The sequence below is a fragment of the Mixophyes fleayi genome, chromosome 1 (genome assembly GCF_038048845.1).
Source record: "Mixophyes fleayi isolate aMixFle1 chromosome 1, aMixFle1.hap1, whole genome shotgun sequence".
Taxonomy (NCBI): Eukaryota; Metazoa; Chordata; class Amphibia; order Anura; family Limnodynastidae; genus Mixophyes; species Mixophyes fleayi.
The window spans coordinates 155591630-155610679 of record NC_134402.1 but is presented as its reverse complement, the minus strand read 5'-3'; positions in this window follow the sequence as shown (position 1 = coordinate 155610679).

Below are 19050 nucleotides of genomic sequence, written 5' to 3'. Positions count from 1 at the left end.
GAATACGTCCATGGCCAGTAAGAGATCTCTAGCGGTAGAGTGATTGTAGCAATTGTTGAAATCAGTATGTCTGTGTTCCACATAGAAGGTTGTGGTACCCGGGCTATCTAAGACACTGTTCAACATGGGTGCTAAGCATACGCTAAAGATGGCCAATGTACTGCCTAAAGAAGGCCTTAGGGATTCAGCAAGGTTTTGTATGTGTAATAAATATGGTGCATACGCAACAGCTTATTGCAACACAGGGGTCGAGATGACCAAAGAGTGTGTTAGGCCTTTCCCAACAACAGGGAGTTTTAATGCAGAGGTACTAAATACCGTAAAAGATAAAGTACGGTTGATTAAGTCAACAGTACATAATAATTGTTTAAAATCGTGGCAAATGGAAGGTAACACGTGGCAGAGCAGCGAACGCACAGCGGAAGTGAGTGTAGCGAAAAACGCGTGTTCAGCGGAAGTAAGCGTACCAGAAACAAGCATTCCGGAAGTGTGCGTTGCTAAGCATGGCGAACTGAGCGCAAACACGCCCCCGACAAATTCGGTCGGGCGGGAAGTACAGCCAATACCAAAAATGTGAAAACTGTAACTAGTAACCTGTATGTTGTTTTAAGTAATGTTTAAAGTAATGTTTCAGGACAAAGAAGAGGGACGGTCCCACCAGCAGGGGCAGCGGCTGAAAGTGGTGAGAATAATGTAAAGGTTAACACAGGGGGAGACATCCATTGTACTGCAGCAGCAATTTCAGCACCTAGTTCAGAACATAGTCATTTGGTAGACTTACATCCTGTCTGCACTACAACAGTTCCCAATGGAAAAGCGGACAGAGATGGTGACGTTCCCTTAAAACATGTAGCAAAGCATGATACAGGCACTAGATCTGAAACATTTTCAATTTTGTCTGATTTCCCTGATCCTAGGAAAGATTTGACCAAATGTCAGCAGTTTATTAGATATTATGTTAATATGTATGAGCCAACTAATAACGATTGGTGAGTAATATTGAAAACCTGTCTTCCTCTCAATACTGATAAACAAAAGTTCATTAAGGATTGTATGTTGGAGGAGGATGAATCCTTAACCGAGGATGATAATCAGGACAATATTAGACAAATAATCACACGGTTGGCCATATATTTCCCAGTGATAGTGGACTGGAGTAAAATTTTTACTATCCAGCAAAAAGATAGTGAAAATGCAACAGACTATTTTTGCAGAGCTCTAATAGAAATGGGCAAATATACTGGGGTACCAGACATAAAAGATAATGTACACTACAGAGAGGTTGCTGTTAAAGTTCTAATGGATGGACTCAGGGAAACCTTGAAGAGAAGGGTGCAAACTTCATTACCATATTGGAGAGGAAGTACTGTAAGTGTTCTCAGGGAGTCAGCTATAGGACATGATAAAAATAAACAGAAGGAGACACTAAGTAATAGGGTAATGATGGTAAGTATCCCAGCACTAGAGGGACTGCACACACGACCACAGCATACAACCCACATAACAGGAAACCCAGAATAGTGAGATGTTACAATTGCAGAGAAGAAGGACACATTAGGAGAGATTGTAAAAAGGAAAGTGACAATACACATAGGGGTGGGTCACATAGATATCATCCAAGAAGGAATTCACATAGACTAGAAAACTCACACCTGCCCGCACACGTTATAGCAGCATTTGCTGTGCGTGAAAGCAATAATCAACTCGAGAGTTTAGGTCAGACCTGTAATCCTACAACTAGACAAAGTAAAGTTAACCTGTGGTAAGTATTAAGGTGCAAAATGTAGACAGAAATTTATTTAAAAGGTAATCTTTGTTGATTTTGTTTGTTTGTTTTATGTTGTCACATGTTTGCTTTCCTAAATCGCTGGCCGATGGAAAAGAATGGAAATGTTTGTTTTGTTTGCTGTTTTAAGATAACTATCTTGTTTTTCTTCTAACAGATAAAGGGGACACAAAAGGAGTATAGACTTAGTGATCAGAGGGGTGGGATAGAGAAATAGAAAAAAAATCACTCTTGAAAGACAAATTAACAATAGACAAATGGAACACTCTTTTGTTTTAGGCTGCAGTGACTCATAATAATTTGTTTGGCTGAGAATCATTATCCAAAAATGAAGTATGTACATACTTTGCTCCAAAATATCGTTTTTATGTATTTCAGAGAAAATATGAGTCACTAAGAGTAAATTTTTCATTTTCTCTATAATAAGTTAGGGAAAGTCTGTTGAAAAGGTATGTAGTTGATGTTATACCGAGTTCTTAATGAACAAATGACGGACGACACTGGATGGCACTGTTAAGACCCCCTAGTCAAGTATGGGGAGGGGTCATAGTTAGCAAATAGCTAAGGGGAGCAGTGGAATGAATACAGCCAGTTCCCCATAGAGTCAGAGTCCAATCCAGCTGTCATTTTGTTGTAAAAAAAATCTCCCTTTCTGCATGTATGTTTGTATTCAAATCTTTATATTCCCACCATTCATTGCTTTCCTATTTCTCATTTTTTTACACAAACGCTAGTCTGTCTCTCTCTCTCTCTCTCCCTCTCTCTCTCTCTCTCTCTCTCTCTCTCTCTCTCTCTCTGCTCTGGTAGAGATAAAATCAGACACAGTCTCAACAATGGGGCTAAAACATATTTTTATTTTTACATAAGACAAATTCAGAGATACACACACTAGATTGACATGAGTTACAGAAACAGTCAAGGGTTTTGTTTTCATGTGTATAGAAACTGCTGATTTTAAGCCGAAAGGTTCTGTTGTGGAAATACGATTCATGTTTTATATATTACATATCTGTTTTGTGTTTTTTTTTGTTTTATGATTCCTGCCTCCTGTACAAAAATGTGCCTTTATATGGAGGCACAAAGGGTGGATAGGAGATTGCTGGAGGTTAGGCATAGAAATATGCATCTCTGTATAGAACATTGGAGTAGGATTTTTACCACAAGATACGACATAATGTGAAACCCTAGAAAATGTAGAATTTTCATGTTTTATATTTTTTTCACTGTTAGACAGGCATGTACTGGATACTGTTATATTTGAAGAAAGTGTTATAGAAATAGACCCCTTTGCCTTTCCCACTTAGTCAAGTAGCTGAATGTGAGGTACTGAGAATGACATGTGAGTTGGCAGAGGGAAAATCGATTGATATACATTGGTCTTCAGCATTTTTCTTGTCTAGGGGGCGATGTTGAGGTGACTGAGAAATCGTTTTATAGCAATACCAGCACATGATTAGGACACTACATAGAGGACTTTATACAGTGACACAGTTACCAACTGAAGTAGCTGCTAGTAATGTCCACACTTACACACACGACCATACATGGCTGTCACACCAGGGCGAACATAGCTGTCAAATAGACAGCAGGGTTTTATGTGACAGTTAACAAATCTATGTTTTGTTTTGTTTTTCGTTGTATTGTTTTAAGTTTTAAAATGTGAACACACACACACACATGCACGCATACACATATTGGTTAATATAGGAAGATTTGTGTAACCTGAGGGATAAACTGTCTGGAAGGTGAAGAGATGTGGTGAGGAGTCTGGTGGACTCTGGAGAGATGGACAAGGTAGACCAATAGAGCCATCTCATATCCCTCCTGCTGATGGGTTTTCCTCCAGGTAAAACAAATACACGTCATCCAATTACCACCATGCAGGATCCTCAAGTATACACTGGTGTGGCAATGAAAATGTCTTGGTAGAGGTGTATTGAAATGTGTCTAATGTATTACTGTATCATACTCAAAGCTTTTGTTATTCAATGTGATAGTCTAAAGTTATAATAGATGATAGGGGTATTCATGTTATTGATAATAGAGGTATAATGTATGAGTAGTGGTAACAAATCACATACTTTCAATTAACCATAAACCAGTGTGAACATAAAGTAGTGGTACTCGGTAGAACGAATTGAATAGAATAAGAGTTGGAACTTGATTGAAGTGACTGATCGCTTCGGCCACTAGCCCTTTCCCGCTACCAAAAGATCACTCCTGGGCAGGCTCCTAACCTGTCAGTTTTTGAAATGTTCTTGACCCCTCGTGAGATGAGATTGTAACTGGGAGGCTAGGTTAGCTCTTGAGAGAAGGTAAATAGTGAGACAGCAACCAAGAACGTCCAAAACACTGTTTCCTGAAAGGTCACACTAACTGTCAGGATGTTGGATTGGGAGAGTAAGTTGTGGAGCAGAAATTTCTTAAGCTTAGGTTATTTGACAGACAGGTACCAGGTGTAGGCTCCCAGCATCACGGCTTCAAGGGTAGCAGAGACACACTGGTGCCCATTCCACCCACTGCAGAGGGGCCAACACTCAGAGAAGGGTCCAAGGGCACTCATGAGTCTGTACTGGAAGGCCTCGAATGCAGTTAGTAGCACCTGAGCCAAAGGCTAAGACTGTTGTCCAGCATGAAGTTGTAGTTTTTCCTGTTTTGTGTTCTCTCATTTCATTCTCTTCTCAGGGCGGTTAATTCTTTTGATTAGTAGCAGATGACAGAGACTGGTTCAGGTAATGATAAGGAGGTATTGGGGAGGAAGAAGTTAGTAGCATAATCAGTCCAGCCAATTACTCTATTCAATTCAGGGGTAAAGGAAAATTTAGAAACCTTGGAGCTTGGAGAAAGTGCGAGGGGCTATTGTCTGAGTAGCATTACGTCCGTAAGTACGGCGACCCCATGGTTAGAAAAGAGATACACCCAGCGATGCCAGTCCAGTAATATTCAGACTTGAGCAGGCATCCTTGAGAATGATTATCATTCTTGGGAGGGTAAGGTTTTAGACCAAACAAAGTGCTGGGCGTGCTCACACATGCCTCAGTGATTATATCAAGTAGGATTAGTTCTCTTTCCACTAAATATTCTTGAGGTACCCGAACTATAGGCGAGGGGTCACTAAGGGAAAAAGTAGGACACCTAGGTCCCTTAGTCTGAAGTCTTCCAATGCTTTGCAAGCCGATCACTGTTAAATCTGAGTATTGGGAGACTGGGAAGAACGAACAGACAATAGCCCGCCCACAAGTGTTGATGAAAAGAACTGATGACGTTATTAGAAGTGTGTATATTAACGCAGGCTGAAGGAGATTGCATATGACATTATTGATAGACATAGGATGATGCTATTGATGAACATGAAGTGTTTAAATGTATTCTGAGCTTAAAGACATGCGTTGGACAGAAGAAACTGTTAAACTTGAAGAACTGTAGTAGAGAATTCTGTATAGCTGATACATGTTCTATTGTACCTTGTACCTTTCCAAATAATATATTAAGTGTTTTATTGCACCCTTGAAGGGCATACAAAAGGTTATCTCCAAGCTCCAGAAGTGTACGGTCTATAGTAAAAGAAGAAATAGAGGATTAAGACTTTCTCTTATGATAACTTGTTTAGATCTACAAACAGCGTGGTCATACACCAAGTGGGATTTGTATTACATAACAATGAAACGTGGTACTGAGATCCTGCATATAACATCTTTAAGGTGATAGTTTATTGTACTATCAAAGGGTGGACTGTTGAAGTCGTATAGTTGGATGAACGAAAGTATATTGGTTTAATATTGGTTTGCCGTGCGTATTGCGAAGTGTACGCCAGTTAACATGTGGCGTGATGCGATCGCAACGGTAAAATACGCACGCACACACTAGCATTACAACATTTAGTTATTTATACAATTCATATTGGTTCCATTACACTGTAATTTATGAGCAGATAGCATTTGGTTTATTATTTGTTTATATAATATGATTATATGTACATTTTAGTGTTATTAAAGGTTTAGGTTATAGGAAAGGTGTCATGCCTGATATTATATTGAAGCCCTAATCATCAGCAACTGTCCGGTGCAGTTGGCGAAGAGATCGCACATTGCATACTTTAGTTATTGATATTAGGGAATAAACCTTTTGTATGATGCTGGCTATGAAAGGAGCAGACCCCCTGGAGAGACGACCCCCTCCTTTGGATTCCTTAGATTGAATCAGCCTATGAACTGTTTACCCTGAAGCCACCCTGTGCCTGGACCTATAGATGCAAGCTACGTCATCTCTATTGTTCACAATGAAACACTGACTGTATATATTAGCTGCAATCCCCCACCAGGGTCAGTCTACTCTGACCACAGTTATCTAACAGATACACTGTTCCATTGGGAACCATGGAAGCGCAGCGATTGCAGCAGTATGTATGTATGTAACTTTTGATATTGGCTGTGCTGTACTGTACTTTATCATAATATAATAATGTATTGAATTGTTGATTATTTACATCTGCTAAAATAAACTACCATGTGCTTTGGAAACACATACAATTGATTGGGCAATGCTTATTTTAAAACGATAGAATTACTTTAATACTGGTGAAAATCTATGTCACTTTAGACTCAATTTCTCTGATGTAGGTAGCACTAAATCAGACTGTTTGTGTCGGATCTACTACTATTCCTGTGTGTTTCTGACAGCATGTATATATCATTGACAAATGTTACGTTGTTACTCTCAGAGGTTACAAATGTATACATACATCTATTATGTTTTCCATAACAATTTTACTCGGAACTTGAAGTGACCGAAATAGATAGTTTAGTCAATCTTTTCATTGGAACTCTTAACCAGACAATGAAAATGGGTAATTTGCTCTGCTGTGATATCAGGGAATCTCTGAGAAAATAATCAGGGTAAGGTGACAGAATTCAGGTCCCTGAAATATGTTTACATTATCAAAATATAGTAACCCCTTGTGTATATACTCAATGGCCCACCCAAAAAAAAAAAAAAAAGCGAGATGCGCAGGAGCTCTGTTTCGGCAGCACTGTACTATACAGCAGCCGCGGCGCTGCGGAGGTGCTGTAGATAATACAGCACCGCTGCGGACGCTTCATTGACAGCGCCGCGGCTGCTATATAGTACAGTGCCGCTATGTGGGGCACTTCGTTAGCGGAGGGGAGAGGTTTCTGGAGACCCAGAAACCCCCTGCGCTCGCCCCTGATACTGTATATTCATATAAAATCTGTAATGCTAATTGCTTTCTCCATTTAGTCAATCAGTGAATATTGTGGCTAATTTAGATCCACAACATTATCAGTGTCAGTTCTTGAAGAGTTACAATTATGTTCAATGTGTGAGTTTTGTAGGAAAGTGGAACTGACACTGCACAGTCATGTGTGTATATGTGTGCTAAGTATATATGTTTCTTTATGTGTGTCTAATGGCTGGTGTATGCAGTTATAATTTTTACAGTATTTAAATGGCAATTTTCCAGAATATTTTTTTAAAAAAATTACGATACATTTGGCACCTGTAGTTAGTTGGATCAAGAGTACCATCCCTCAGGCATAAAAGTCAGTGGCAGGGTCTCATGATTTAAAATGCCTCTCTCTGGCTAGTGTGGGAGGGAGAACCTCTACCCCCAACCCTACTGATGATTCAGTAAGTCCATTTGATTAGGACTAGTGTCTGAATCTTTTCAAATTTAATCCTATTGTTATAGCCTTTACCTGGCATAATGATTGACCAGGGTAAGCAGTGACAGTGGGGACAGTGAGACAGTTGCAGTAGAGAGACGTGCTGGCCAGAGTTATGAGCGGGAGACTAACTAGAGCCATGCAGAGCTGCAGGGACATCAAATGCATTTGCATGCATGCTGGGACCTATAGCATTGTTTGTGTGGGTTTCCTCTGAGTGCTCCAGTTTCCTTTCACAGTCCAAAACTACATACTGGTATGTTAATTGGCTTTTGTTAAAATTACCCCCAGTGTGTTTGTGTGTGTTTATGTTTATACACCAACACTCATGGGGCCTCAGATGTAATGGGGACACAAAATGAAGTCCCCACAAAGCTGGCATGTCCCAACGAGTGTCTCTTTTGTCAGACAAAAAGTATGTGTGTGTTTATGCCGTGGAGGGGAACATATGTGTACTTCACCACCGGCTGTCAGTGGGACGCAAGGCTCATACGCATATTTGATTACATGTCCACAAACCATCCTTGGTGCGCCGGAAAAAAAGTGGATCGCAGCTTTCACTCCTTCTTACACATAACAGGAATCAGAGAGAGAGAGACACTATTACAAAGTCCTGGTGAAAGAAACGTAGGAACAGTGGGGTATGACACATTCAGTTAGCAGAGTCTCAGATTATATCCTGGAAAGCAGTAGAGTTGAGTATATCACTGACCCTTCAGAGCAGAATGGTTCAGACACCAGCAACAGCAGCAGGAATGTACCATTGTGGGATAGTGGACTAAAAAGAAAGAACACAGAGACTTGTACTACACAGAACGATTCTCTACCTGATGGCAGTGGTGTTTTAAAAACAGAAGGCTGAAAATGTGATATGTGACTGTCCAAACACCTTCCAGAAAAAGTGATGGATCCAGAGAGTACAACAAAAAGCAGTACTGCCTCTACTGTGAGAAACCTGTCTCAAAAATAGCCCGGCATGATGAATATGTTCACCACAATGAGACTGAGTTATCTGGGCACTGAATATCTTCAGAATAGAGCAAACTTTGCACACAACTCAAAGATAATAAGGACAATACAAGGTGTTCTGATTCCATGCAAACAAACAGAAAAAGACTTGGATCCCGAAGGTTTCATGTACTGTGCTGCTTGCCAAGTCTTGTTTGCAAGAAAATTCCTGTGGTGACACAGGTAGAAAGGTAAGCTAAACAAAAGGTGGGACAAACCCAAACCTGGCAAAAGTCCAGTCTCTATGTCCCTTTACTCAGCCTGTTGCACCTGACATCAGTGGTGGCTTTTGGAAGCTTTTGAGTGACATAACCCAAGATGACATTTTTTTCACCCTTAAAAATGACAGATGCATTATACAGATGGGGCAACATCTCTTCAACTAGGTCAGCTCAGATGTCAGCAAACATCGGTACATTCATCAGAAACTTCCATTAGGAAGACTACTGTCACCAGCCAGGAGAACTTCCCCTTTGGAGAAGATGGAAGACTTTACCATTCCATCAAACATTCTGCTTGTAGTAAATGCTGTGAAGCTGGTAGCTGGCTATGACGATGAAACTGGCACAGCTAAGAACCCCTCAGTGGCACTGAAGGTTGCCCATGGCTGAGCAATGATGGAGAGCTGCACTGCTATAGTGGAAAGTGCACACAACATCAGGAAGATCTATGAGGCAAAATGGAATGAGCTGATCTCATTGGCTGAGTCAAAATGGAACATGTCACAGGTCTTAGTATTCACTGAAGATGTGAAAAAGATGCACTTGTATCTCGATGATAAACAGCAATTCACCCACAGAGCCATTGCTTAAAATTGGGAATTGGTTTCAAAGATCACCCTGGCACAGACGATCTTATTCAATAGAAGAAGTGAAGGGGAAGTTTCCAAGTTGCTTTTATCTAGTTTTTCTTCCAGAAGATGTTACCCTGGCCCTTTCCAAGGATGAGGAGAAGCTCTCCCAGAACTTCCCAAGGTGTGAAATCTGAGGAAAATGTAGGAAAGTTCCAATCCTTTTGACACCAACAATTCAAAGTGCAATGTAACTTCTTGCAGAGAAGCGTGAACAATGTAGAGTGGCTGCTGAAAATGTTGAGATGTTTACAAGACTAGCTGCTTTGTCACATTTCAGAGGGTCTGGAATGTGGAACTAAAATCCCCAAGCACTGTCTTCCACGAAACTTCGAAAGCATGTTACTACTCTTTCAAAAGTTCTTAACCTAAACGACACAGAATTGTATCAATTGGCAGACTTCCTTGAGCATGACATCAGGGTGCAATGGCAATATTACCACCTAGCAGAAGATACCCTCCAACTCGCCAAGATCAGCAAACTTTTAAGAGGGGAACACTGACTGAATTTAAAGTATGTGGAAGAGGTGACCATTGATACAGACGTAGGTTCAAAAGCTCATATATGGATTCAATTTTTACCTTGTAAGGATCTGGCAACACAGGACCAAAGCACAGTGAAGACTTCCAAAGGTTGGTATAGCACACTTTTTTTCTACTCACAGCATGTGGTTTTCTCTGTGTTTCGCAGATTCATCTGTAATAGACAGTTGTGTTTTCCTTCAGATCGCAAAGAAGTGCAGAAAAAAACTTGGGACAGAGAGAAGGTGAAAGATTTGTTGAAGTACATGGTAAAGTTTATTCAGACATGCAGGGTGTCCAGAAAGGATGATTGCATCATATGCATCATGGCTGATCCATCCACACTGAGTGATCGGAACTGCTTAGCTAAGAAACTCTACATAAAGAAGCGGATAACAGCTATAAACAGATATAGAAATAGTTTAATCACTATTCAGTGCTTGTCCCTGACCATAACCTGTTTGACTAATCGTGGCTAAGTGTTGGTGTATGCCTGCATGTGGATTTCCTCAGAGGCTGGAATGCATGAAACTATCCCCACAACGCAGTGAAGTGTCAATATTTTGGTCAAGATCAACCTGAAAATTACAGGTGATAACCATGGTGACGAACAGCTCCTAAACATACTCATTTGATTGTCCTGTTGATAGGGCAATAGGAAAGGGGTGTTCCTTAAGGAATGTGGCAGACATGGGTTCTCACAATGCAATAAAAACAAGTAGGTGTTTATGTGTTTGTGTTATATAAATAACTGCTAATAATGTGGTACACACGGGGCAAGCTGGGCTGGGGGGCAGGGGGGCATCTGCCCCCCTGGCCGGTCCCATAGAGAACTATTTCAGGCTGGGTCAATGGGCCACGAGCATTTTTTGTCCTTCAAATAGGTTGCTGAGTTGAGTCTTGCCCCCCGGGCTGAACTTTGCCAGCCCTCCCCTGGGTACACAGCACATACAAACGAACTTGGGGTTATAAACAGACAGACTGACATACTTTTAGTATCAGAAAATTCTCTATTCCTTAGTAATTGTAATAATAATAGTAATAATAACAATAATAATGATGTTAAATATTTTAAATATCTTAAACAATACATGTAGCCTACAAATCTTTCAGAGTAAGGTTCGGTAAATGCAATATAATGCAGCTTAGACGGTGAAAGAGTTTTTGACATGTGTCTTTCAGGATGCATGCAGCAAAGAGGTGAGTTGGTATAGTCCTGGAAAACGTATAGGAGTGCGACGTAAAAAAGACAGGTGTAAGTTTATATGTTTAATATTCTGTTCTGCTAGATTTATTATTGAGAAGAAGGTGCTTATTTCTGTATTCCTGCAATAACCCAGATGCTCTAACCTTAACACCTGCATTTTTATAAATACTGTATCATTTTTTTATATTACAAATTTAAAGCTGTTGCCTTTTCTCTTTTTAAATATGATATGATTTGCACCGATCATAACTTTACAAACTAGATATCGGGACATTAAATATTGCCTTAATAATTTATTTTATTGTCAGTACAGTTACACATTCAGGTTCTGGTATTGATAGAAAATGATGTTGCATAACTGCCCAACATTATTACACCACACCTAGATTAAAATCCTGCATACCTGAAATATTTCAGGCATTTATCCATATTTGCTTTTTGAAAGGGTGACACTTTAGAGCTCAGAAGCTTTGCGTCTCAACTGAAAGTCTTTTGTATGAACCGACCTAAGCAAGTAATTGAAAACTCTAATCTTGTTATAGATCTACCCAACTGAAATAGTAAAAGCAGAAAATAATATGTTGCCAACGTAATGTGCATTAGCTTAATCTGCATAGAGCAAATAGTAATGTAATAGATAGATAGTTAGCTAGACAGATGGATGGACAGACAGGCAGACTGGTAGGCAGGCAGAAAAGACAGACAAATAAATCTAACAGACAGACAGACAAATAGATTGACAGACATACATACTGATTGACAGATAGGCAGACAGACAGATACATAGAGCCTGCATGATGTATGCAACCAACTCAACCATACCAGGAAGGTGTTCTTTCTAGTCATGGAACCTTTGGTTAACCTATTTCCTCCAAAGTATGCCATACGGATGATGAAATTACTGACTATCCTATTGAGGATCAGTTATAAAGTGGAGTGGGGGCCTCCATTAAATTCTTTCCTCAAAGAAAGGAACCAGGCTTCTCAATTGAATGGTACTCTGGATATATAGGCCTGATAGCTTTCGGCTCCTGCCTACCCTAAGTCCCATTTTTTACTTTGGTGTGCTTCCTAAATCATTTGTTACCTAAACTTGACAAAATCCCTGATAAATATGACATGTGTAGATCAAACTCTTTTAAATTGTGAAGTAAGGTCTGGGCCACAAATCTCATTTACAAATACATTACAGAGGTGATGCATCCTGATCCTAAACCACTCAGTTAAACGTACAAGCGCAGGCTCAACAGTAGTAATGTCCCTTGATGTCCATAAGGTATTTGAGTGGGACTACTAGATTTATGGCATACTTTAAAAAGTAACATTTTTGCACAACCCATAGTATATTTTGGTAATTAATTTTCTTGTCGGATTCTGACTTTAGTACAAACAACAGATTCTGAGTGTCTGGCGCTCCACTCAGGCTTGCAGCCTCTTGTATGCAATGGAATACTACCACAATATTCCGCAAATGTTATAAAAATAAAATAGATTTACATACATGAAGCGCTTCCTTTCTTTGCACCAAATAATATTCCGCAATAATTTCAAGATGTTCTATTGTAGAATGATCTCTATATAGAAAACATATAACCACACATAGTGTAATACAGTCCAAGACAAAATCAATGGAAATTCTATGGGAAGATGTGTATATTCATATAGGGTTTCACCATCCAAAACCGTGTTGACACCGCCGTATCTCCCCTAAGGGTTTATACTTACAAGATGTATCTAAAACATGCGCCTCAAAATGAACCCATAGTTGGCCTCTCTGCATCACATGTCTCATAACCGACTCAGAGGACTTCTCATAATCGCAACACCTCCTCCACTTTCCACATCACGTGAGATATAAATATAAAAACAAAAAGAAAAAGCGATCTTGTGCTTTATCTTTTATTTAAAACAAGTAATGAGAATATAATGAGGAACCGTACTGGAGTTTAAGTGAAACAAGCAGTGAATATATACATGATGAATCCGTCTCACAGGCCACGTCAACCCCGCTAGTTTCGCCTACACCGATCGGCTCTTCACTTCATAAAACCAACGTGTTTCAACTTTCATATGAAGTCTTTATCAAGGTATAGCCCCAAAGTTACGTTTGTGTCCTTTATAGTAGTCATCCAATACTTTGCCTCCACCCCTTTGCCAGAGAGAGGCTTGGATTCTGACTTTAATTTCAGCTGTTATGCTTAGCTCTTTCTAGCTTTATGCCCTTGTTGTGACTGCTACTGAATAAATCAGAGATGGGGCAGCAGTAAAGCTCTGTGCCTCATACAATACAGATTAATTGGCACAACTACTTCTACATCATGTGACTGCACATCATAGGGCATTCAGTGATATCAGGGGAGAAGGAGAGAGTCAAGTGTAGTCAGCACCCAATAACCTTCATCCTTATTCAGTGGTAAACACCATAATATCTGAATACTGACTGACTGAATAAATTAGCTCCCTTTTTGGGTATTATGGATTTAATTAGTGGTCATTAGCTGTATGTGCTCACTGGTACTCCCTGTGAGGGGTGGGGACTTGAAGGGGGTTTAAGTGACATTTAGGGGAGTCAGAAGGGAATACTTGCAGGATCATAGTAGAGCTAGATTAATGGGATTTAGGGGCCCTGCACTGGATTAAGCATGCATGAGCTGGAGTGATATTCAAGACTTATACTGCTACATACAATTGTCTCTGTATTTGTGTGGGAATATCTTTCTAGAAATAAGAGCACTATAAGGAAGAAATTTGAATGCCAATGTTTGCATGACATGCATGCATGTCTTTCCCATATACAAATTTCCCACTGTTATTTGAGCAAAAAAGTTCAATGCTGTCACTAGCAAATCTGATATACATTTTCTTATATTTTTCATTTTTTTTATTATTATGTAAGAGTTATGTCTGTTTATACAAGTCAAGCAAGGTTAGAAATCCCTTAACTTCACTTTGTACAGTACATCAAAATCTTACCAGTGACTTCCAGCAATACAGAAATCAAGTATTATTTCAACAAGCCTGTTTCTCTGGAAAATGCAGTTAGTTTAAACAGAAACCATGCAATTCTGTTCCGAGCCTTTTGTTTTGCAACAAAAAGAGACAAGTGTCATTATTTACTTTCATAATATGTGCTTTTTTATGTTACATACAGGGACTGATATTTTGGAAATTCATGAAGTGTTTTCATCTTGTTCATTTTTTTTAATTTATCTCAGTTCAACTTCCTTCTAAGTTGTTGTTCAACATACTGATCATACCACAACTTCCATCATTTTAGTTCACTTCCACATGATGGATTGGAGATTCTTGAAATAGTTCAGGTGTACTATCACTTTGGTTTCACCTGAATTTTATTCTCGTCAAACTCTCTGTCCATGTTCACATGTTCATATCTTCATTCTTATAGACACAATATCCTATGATGGATTAGAGATTATAAGAATGGCATAGTACTCTCAGACTGATGATGGGTATAGATGTTGCTCAGGAATAATATTACAAAATGCTATTGGAAGAACTGGAGATAATAAGATAAATCAACTATTGATCATTTTTTTATTTTCAACAATGTCACAATTTTCATGCAACATATTGTTATAAAAACATACATGTTAGTTGAACAATTGATTACTATTATTATTATTATTATTATTATTATTATTATTATTATGGGCATCACGGTGACTAAATGGTTAGCACTTCTGCCTCACAGCACTAGGTTAAAATGTCAGTTCGCAACCATGGCCTTATCTGTGTGCAGTTTGCGTGGATTTTTTTCCACACTCCAAAAACATACAAGCAGATTAATTGGCTGCTATTAAATTGACCTTAGTCTCTCTTGGTCTATGTGCGTGTTATTATTATCAGGGCTGCCAAGAGCAATTCAGGGCCCCGGTACAACAACTTCATGCCCCCCCCCCCCTTCCTTCAGTTGAGCATGGCAAAAAAAGTTATAGTGGGTGTATTCATACAATTGGGGGTGTGGCTATGCATCATTAGGGCGTAGCTAGCTAGCTAGCAGGTGAAAAACGCTAATCCACCCTCCTACAGAACAAGAACCTGCATTGTTGCGTATACCATTGCCACAAGGGTGCAGTGAAACGCTCGCCAGAGTGTGACAAATGTGTAGTATAGAAAGAATGGAGTGTGTACATAAAGAGTTCACAGTCTTGGCCTGCCCCTTACATTGGGCAGAACACTCACCAAAAATTGGAATTGTCCCACTAGAATCACAACATTTCACAGACTCTCCTGCTCTCTCCTACCTGTTCTTGTCACTTTCACCACCTGTGACTGCTGCTTTCTTTAGTTGCAGGTTGTCTGCATCCTGGAATGTTGGGGGCCCTATTTTGGGAAAAAATGGGAACATTTAGAAAATTACAACCAGACCCGGCGTTAAATCAATAGCACCCACGAGTAATAATTAGGCCTTCCTCCAGCCCCAACATTAAAATAATAATATTCCCATTTAATAAATAAACCTATTTCCCTCCCTCCAAACAGCCCCAGCAATAAATTAATAGTATTTACATTTCAGAAATATACCTATTTCCCTCAACCATCACTGCCATTAAATGATTCATAGTCACATTTAATAAAGAGAACTGTGCCATCACACACACACACATTACCACAAGTCCACTGTGCCATCACATACACATTACTGTGCCTCTTCATCACCATCACGCTGTGCCCCCTTATGATCACACTGCACCCTCCATGATGTGTTTCCCCCCTCTACTTCATCACACTGTGCCATGCTGCTCCACCCCCTCTCCTCATCACTGTGCCATGATGCTCCCCCTCCCCTCTCCTTCATCACTGTGCCATGGTGCTCCCCCTCCCCTCTCCTTCATAACTCTGCCATGGCGCTCCCCACCTCTCCTTCATCACTGTTCCATGCTGCCCCCCCCCTTTCCTTAATCACTGTGCCATGGTGCTCCCCCCTCTCTCATCACTGTGCCTTTCTCTCTCCCCTATTCTCTCCTTCATCACTGTGCCTTTCTCCCGCCCCTCTCTCTCCTTCATCACTGTGCCTCTCTCTCTCCCCCCCTCTCCTTCATCACTGTGCCTTTCTCTCTCTCTCTCCCCCTCCCCCTTCTTCATCACTCGGTGCTGTTTTTCTCCCCTTGTCTCTCCATTCCTTTACTTACCTTTTATTAGCTTCTTTCATCTCTTCTCTCTCCTGTCTTTTGTCTTGGTCCTCTCTGCGCCGTTCCTCACTGAATGTCGGGCGTGACGTGATGATGTCATGCCCGACATTCAGTGCAAATGGAGCAGAGAGGAAGGAAGAGGATGCCGGCGCCACGATCATGTGAGTATATTTTATTTCTAAATATCCAGCACCCCCACCAACGAAGGGGGCAGAGTCACCCCCCGCCGCAATAATAATAATAATAATAATAATATATATATATATATATATATATATATATATATATATATATATATGAAACAGTTTAGGTTTCCAAAAACTAAAGAAGAAAAAAATGAAAGAGGTCGTCAGTGAGGGGCCCTCCGGCAGGTCTGGGCTAGGGTAATTAGTACCCTCTCGGCGGCCCTGATTATTACTGTTATCTTTTATTTATGAGGCGCCACAAAGGGTCCACAGCGCCGTACATAGAGCTTGCTGTAACAGTACAGGAGGACAATACATGGCATACAATACATGGCATACAAGATAATACAAAAGATAATGCAGTAAGCAAAGGGTAATAAATAGTCAAAGAACAATATGTATAAACAAGTACCAAATTAGCAGAGAGAAGTAAAAAGATCAAAGAGGCTAAAGTGAATTCCAATGTACACATAGGAAGGGAAGGAGAGAGGTGGGAGAGCGGATAAAGGGATGCACCTGTGCCCTGTGCCCAGTAGAGTGGGTCACACTTAAAGGATCAAGGCAGAGTTGGAGAAGAGGAGGCACGTGAGAAGAGGAAAGGGGGGGCAGGAGTCAAGTGACGAAATGGAGAGGAGAGGCGGAGGGCTCTGGGCAAGGGAAAACAGGAGGAGGTCATGAGGAAAAAGGACCCTGCTCAAGGGAGCATACAATCTAAAGGTGAGGGGTAGATTGACAGGAGACACAGAGTGGCAAGAGGTTTTTGGGAGAAAGATAATATACTTTGAAAAACACTGCATTTCCACTAGACATTCTGACTTTACACTTTGACTTTTGACGAATGTCCACTTGAAAGGATTCTCACACCACAAGAAAGTAATTTAACACCTCTCACCAAGCCTGCTTTGTTGTGGATCAATTTAAGTTAGGTTTAGTCAGTAACCGCACAGAAAACTCACTCTGGTTTGTTTAATACTCTCTAGACCAAAATATATCATTTGGGGGAAAAAATACTGGACACAGCAAAAACCTATAAAGACTCTGCACTTCACTCCACTATAAGTTTTGGATTACACAGTTGTACCACCCTCCTCTCCATCATTAGCAAATCACAGTTTTTCACTGAAAACCCAATGTATTTCTAAACCTCCAGCTTTATTTATTCACCTTCTCTGCACAATGAATCCTGAGTCGCACACAAGTTCCCTCTGCTGCTCATAAAAGTGGTCACACCATCGCCCATGAAATTTACCGGGTATCATTCGATGAGGGGTGTTACTTCCGAGGCTATGACAGAAAATTTGGATGCTTTGGATGTAATGGGTGAGGGTTCTTGTTCATTACTATAATATTGGTGTGATGGCCATAATGGACAATATTGCTCCTGTTTGTATTAAACTGTGTATACCAAAGTGCCAAGCACATTTGTTTGCAAATATATTGGGGAGCTGAAGAAGAGGCGTTGCATGCTTGAAGGACAGAGACAGAAGATTTGCATGGTAGAGGTTCAGCTAAAACTAATCAAACATATTAAAGAATACCAGTCCATAATCACTTTAGAAGAAGTTTCTTTTAAAGTGATTTTGTGAAAGCAAACAACAGACCACCTGAGCTTTTCCATACAGTGGAGAGGCTTTGCAGTCCAGCATGACTGTGGACTGATGCACACCTTTCCCATTCAAGATGCAAAGAGTTTGCAATTTTCTTTGCAGATCAGATATCTTCCATTTTGGCTGGAATCCCATCAGTGATGTCAAAGGAGTGCCAAGGTTCCAGACTTGAGTGTGGGTTATATGTAGAGATGCTCACTGACCCCTGTGTTTTTGGTTTTGTTTTTGGTTTTGGATCTGGATTATTTTCATGTTTTGGTTTTGGTTTTGCAAAACCGCCCTTGCGTGTTTTGGTTTTGGTTTTGTTTGGTTTTGTTTTGCAATTTTGTTTAAAAATCAATGTTTTTGGGCATAAAATAACCGAATTTAGTGCTCCACCTGTTTCTTGGATAAGTAAGGTAATTCTAAAGCTAATAAATTAGGAAGAAAACAGTTTAATCCCTGGTAGGCCGTCCATAATTCTCCACACAAACCTGGTTGTCTTCCTCTTCATCTTTGCCTATTGGCAGTGCAGCCATCGTCTTTGGGTGTATATTACACGCTCCACTTGTAGTTGAATAGAAAAAAAGCAGCCTGCATAGACTGTGGAATTAGAAAGTAAAAATAAATGGACCACAGTAGTTTGGTGGCTATCTATGCCCCCTCCCCCCTCCCTCCACTTGTAGTTGAATAGAAAAAAAGCAGCCTGCATACACTGTAGAATTAGAAAATAAAAATAAATGGACCACGGTAGTTTGGAGGCTATCTATGCTCCCCCTGCCCTCCACCTGAGGTTGAATAGAAAAAAAGCAGCCTGTATAGACTGTGGAATTAGAAAGTAAAAATAAATGGACCACGGTAGTTTGGTGGCTATCTATGCTCCCCCCCCGCCCTCCACTTGTAGTTGCATAGAAAAAAAGCAGCCTGCATAGACTGTGGAATTAGAAAGTAAAAATAAATGGACCACGGTAGTTTGGTGGCTATCTATGCCCCCCCAACCCTCCACTTGTAGTTGAATAGAAAAAAAGCAGCCTACATAGACTGTGGAATTAGAAAGTAAAAATAAATGGAC